General features: G+C 28.8%; 1 pseudogene; it reads right to left on the minus strand.

The window, feature by feature from the left end:
* Nucleotides 1–827: 827 nt before the first annotated feature.
* On the minus strand, nt 828–5,385 carry LOC132939033 (transformer-2 protein homolog alpha-like; annotated as a pseudogene).
* Nucleotides 5,386–5,641: the final 256 nt, after the last annotated feature.

Raw genomic sequence — 5,641 nt, forward strand, 5'->3', positions numbered from 1 at the left:
TCTTTAATAAAATGATAAAATTTAAAATTAATGATCCAATTATCTTTTATGATTTATGATCAATAAATAGTGTATATTATAGTTTATATATATAGTGAAAACTAAACAGCATGCTGAGCAAGTGATAAAAAAAGAAGAATATTTGAATACAAATTAATATACTTTAAAATGTATTTCTCCTATTAAAAATAAAAATAATTAAATAACTAAAATTATAATAAGTTACAATATATTTTTTGTAATATTATAATTTTAAAATAGTTGAATGCATAAATTCAATTTATTAAAAGATCGCATATCTTGTATTTTAATACAACTATACTTAATATATTGTTATAAAAGAAACTCTTGTAGATATAAAAACTAAAATTGTTTTAATTAAATAAACAGCAAGCAAAGATAGTTTATCACCTCTATGCTTTTAATAAATAGAGCCGACACCAATAAAATAAAATATATAAACCTCAAGATCAATAATTGAAAAAATACATTTTATAAAATATTAGAACACCTAGAAAATACGAAAATATAGAATAAATTATATCAAAACTGTTTTACCAATTAACCAATGTGTGAGTATTTCTTAATTTCTTATTTTAACTTTTAGTGAGACTAAAATTATACATTATATGTATTATTGTATAAGTTGTTACAGTGGTTGATCAATGCTCAATTGTACATCAATTTATAATTACAATATGATAAATACATATTCAAAATAAGAATTAATATATTTCCAAAGGAAAATGTATTTAATAATTATTAAACATAATTACCTTAACGTCTGTAACCATAGTTGACTTCTTTACAGGAACGTGAGAAGTGTCCTACTCGATTGCAAGAGTAGCATCTAAGTGAATCACGATAACTGTTGTTTCTTGATGACCTACGACTGAGTCCACGCGTTTTTGCAAAACTTACAGTTAAGAAGCTCCCATACAATTCCCTGTATAAAAACACATTGGATTTAAAAATTAACCAGTTACATACAAAAAAAATAGAAAAATATTCACAGTAATATATTGTTATAAATACTAATTATTTATAAGTTTTAAGAACATAATTGAGTAATTTTTACAGCATAGATATATTTTTAAACTCACTAAAATCAGTAATAAATAATTTTTTTTATATTTTTAAAGCACCATACCTAATTATTTTCATTGGAATGGGGGATGTTCAGTTCTTTTTTAAAAATTTTTATCTATTTATCTTGCAAAATTCTATTTAAAAATATGTTCAAATTCTATTAATATTCAATTAATTTTTGCTACAACGTATTAATACTTTATAACAGTTATAGAATATGTACAAATAATTTGTTTGCAGGAAATTAATTAAGTATAACATACTTTATATTTAACTAATTAATATTAACAACTTAATAATATGATTGTAAGTGGTATAATTATTGTTAATTATTTGTCTCCATTTTTCATACAGAAAATATACTCAACTTATGTTTAGCATAATCGATAGTCATTTTATTTTCAATATTTAAGTATAATTACCTATCATCAAAGATTAAATAATAATTTGTTTTCTCCTAACAGTTTCCTTCAACATTTTCCTTTTAATGCGAGTAATAACAAATTTTAAATTATATATACAAAGCGTCAAAAATCCGTGCTATTAAATTGTTGTTCTATTTTTATTAATCACATAGTTCCAGATTATCATTTGTATTATTAAATTTAAGCTAAGCTTAAACTATATATATTTTAATCTATGTTAGAATTATAGTATACGCGGGTACTAATGTTACTTTTTATTTTATTATTATACTTTATCCAACATAAGAAGTGACTTGGGCGGATGACTTATACACATGGGACATGCCATTGTTTTGTGTATCGGTTACAGGTGGTTGATTGTAGAGGAAACAGTTGTGTGTGACCTGTGCATCACCAACTAAAACCATTCGCTTCTTATGTTGAATAGAGTATATAAGTTACATAAGTAATAATTGACTAGAAAATTGTGCAAATTATGACAACACTTTTGAGTCCGTAAAAGAAATTAAATTTTTATCTAAATTTATAAGTGATACAATTTTACAAATAAATGATTTTAAGCAAGGCGAAACATTTTCAGCAATGGAGTCCATAATGCATTGTATGGACAGTCTGAGACACACAACCTAATTCTTAATATTAATAAGGATAAAACATTAGGTAGACAAAAAAAAAAATGTTTAAGGGCGATGAAAAAAACACTTAATTATTGCTTTAAATTTTTTTTTTTTTTCATTGTTTGATTTATACTACACACTCAGTTAATTAATACACATAATTGATTCTCCACTATACTCAAAAGTATACCCTAGAGTTGTGTTTCCCAAACTTTATACAATGGCAACCCATAAATTAAATCTTTAATGGGTACATGACCCCCTGCTAAAAAAAAAATATCAAGTGGGTATGCCATAAATAAATAATATTTTTATTATACCTAATCAATTTTATCATTGGATTTTTATAAAATACAATACTGAATAATAAATACATAATAAATAAATAAAATAAATTATAAATAATACAAAAAAATTTGTATAATATGAAAATTGAGACTTCATGACAAAGTTGAAATAGTCTGAATAGGCATTTTCGTCGAGAAATCCAACGTACTTCTGAGTGAAGTAAAAATGATTTAACATTTTCTTCACAGAGTTTGTAAAACAATCTACTATTTAATGTTCCAGATTTAATAAAATTAATAATTTTAACAGATTCACTAGGAACTTTATCTAATTCAGTTGAAATTTTTTTTTGACACAAGTGCCTCTCTGTGAAGCATACAATGAGTCCATTCGTTATCTGGGGCGACTCGATGTTATACATTCTAAAATACTAGTTGGACTTCACATTATTATTATACAATATAGAGGTATCAATTTACAACTAAAATAACTGTAATCCGAATCGTAACTGCGAGTTGCGACCCATCAAAAAATTTTGCGACCTATGGTTAGGTTTACTTTTAGCTTTGTTAGCTTAAAAATTAGAGTGAATCGACCAAATATGAAACTTAATGGTAAGAACATTATCCATGTACTCATGTTAATTTTTTAAAGGTAATTCAAATTTTTAGCAAGTTGAGCATTTTATACAAGCAACTTGCTTAAAAAACTCATTATTGATAAAAACCTACATACTAATGCAGTTAATGTTCTTACCATAAAGTTTCATAAAAGATCAATTTACTCTTAACAAAGCTAAACCCAAACTGCTAACTGTACATTTTATATATTCCACACTTGTAAAACGAAAACAACAAATACGGGTGTAGCATCCTCCTAATGAATATTTTATACCACCTTTTTGGAGTTTAAGAACTGAAAAATCATGTATAGTTTATTTTATACAGTTATTATCTATATATATAAAAATAAGTGTACATTTTGAATAAATTTTATAACTCAAGATCCACCCAACCGATTTCGATAAAAATTTCAGGACATATTAAGATTGATATGTAGATGGTTTTTGTAGGCTGTGGGATAAGTGGTTCCGGAGTTATGGCCTCTTTAGTGCACACCTGGCAACATGGCCAAAAACAACAACATTGTCTATACTCTATTCGGAATGAGATTGTACCCCGGCGGCCAAGTTGTGCGCATGGGCGTGGCTTTATTCCGTGCCAGCGTCCAATGCGTCACCGTAGTGGGGATGACGTCTGACTATATGTCTGACCACGGTCCAACAAAAACTGGTCGTCGCCGGGCTACGATCTCATTCCGAATAGAGTATATGCAATTATTTTTATCTATATATATAACCCTAGCAACCATTAAAAACAAAAATTTTGATTGTGATCACTTCCCTTTTTAAATTAGCCTACGACACTCACAAAGAATGTGGCTTTGTATTGGTGAAAGAATTTTTGAAATCGGTTCAGTAGGTAGTTTCGGAGTTTATCCTGAACATACAAACAAACGCTATCATTTTATATATTAGTATAGATATAGATAAAATGAATGTTTGAGTGTAGATTAGACCTCTGGGAAGAAGATAGGCTAATTTAAAGTGTTAAATTAGTTTTTTTTTTATTCATCGGATTTTAGTACGGTTGCGTTAGGCTTTTGTATTAATTGATTATATTAATCCTCCGTAGGTGGAATTAAGTAAAAATGACAAACTTGGTACAATTTTGATACTTTAGAGTTAAATCATACACTTACGTACACTGCCTACCTGATAATACACTGCTGCAAATCAGAATTTTTATTCCGGGCAACAAAAAAGTTAAGATAAATTTTGAACACCATACACCGAATATTAAATAACGAATTGAACAAAGTTTGAGTCATATAGAATTGGTACATTTAACGGACAACAAAGTGCCAGCAGGATCAGCTAGTTATAGATAATCATTGGTATATAAGATTTTTAAAAACTAAATGAATGTAAAGAAATATATTAATTATTTAATATTATTTTCTACAACTTACATTCCATTAGTACGTTTTTGTGCTTCAGCAGCATCTTTATCTCTTTTGTACACTACAAAAGCAAAACTTGGTCTGGTTCTTGACATCCATACTTCAAGTAGTGTACCATATCGTTCAAACTCTTTTTCAATATCACGTCTTGTTATGCTGCTTCCTAATTCAGTGAATAAATACATCATCAGTAATTAACTGAAATATACAATAATATATTTCATTATCTAATAAATGGATGATATACAAAGGGTGAACTATAAATCAAAAATATTTGTTTTTACTAAAACTATCTACTTTACAATAACAAAAAATTTAAATAGCCTTAAATAGTCACTAGTCAAATTGAGCTATAGGTGGTCTAAGTACTAACCGATGTCTCTGACATGGAGCCTGTGTTTATCGACCGGCGTCTTGCTCCTGCTGCGACTGCGGCTGCGACTTGATCCCGAACGGCTTCTAGAATAGCTGCGTGATGTCCTACGGCTGCGCGAACGGCTGCGACTTCTGCTCTTAGAGCGACTATGGCTCTTGCTTCTCGACATGGTGCACTACGGTATATAAATCACATTATTAAATGACGGCATAATTTGGTTTAATTGGTTGATGTGGCTAACATTTATCATAATATCATACACTAAACGCTAAAACGAACACTTACGTCTCACTAAACTCAGTTATGCGTCTCCTACCACACATGAACTTAAATTGTATTGATGGGCAACGTTTTGAATGAGTTCATAAAATTAAAAACTCACTAAATGGAACGATACGAAAATTAATAGAAAAATGTAGATGAACAAAAAAAGCCGATCGAAATATTGTGCAATGTGAAAATTCTATCAGGAAGGTACAGTTGTGGCAAATGTGAAAACGTCCAATACCCAATGTAAGCCGCAGAGACCACAGAGTGCAAACGCATCAATTAAATAGGAATTATGGATACATATTGTAATCAAACAATAATGAATTGTCATGGAAAAGCAAAACGATAGCAAACATTCCCCTACCGTGGTAAATGATTCATTTTCGGCCATACTTCATACAATATACCCGATATATGCGATCTTTGGTATTCTGTGGTATGAACCACACAACAATATTACCAAAAGAAAATTCATATTTCATATGGCGGGGCTTCGTATGGTATTATACTATTATCTTAAGGGGGCTGCAGTCGGTTTTGTCAAAAGGCTTTCT

Source organism: Metopolophium dirhodum, chromosome 2 (assembly GCF_019925205.1).
Source record: "Metopolophium dirhodum isolate CAU chromosome 2, ASM1992520v1, whole genome shotgun sequence".
NCBI classification, from domain to species: Eukaryota; Metazoa; Arthropoda; class Insecta; order Hemiptera; family Aphididae; genus Metopolophium; species Metopolophium dirhodum.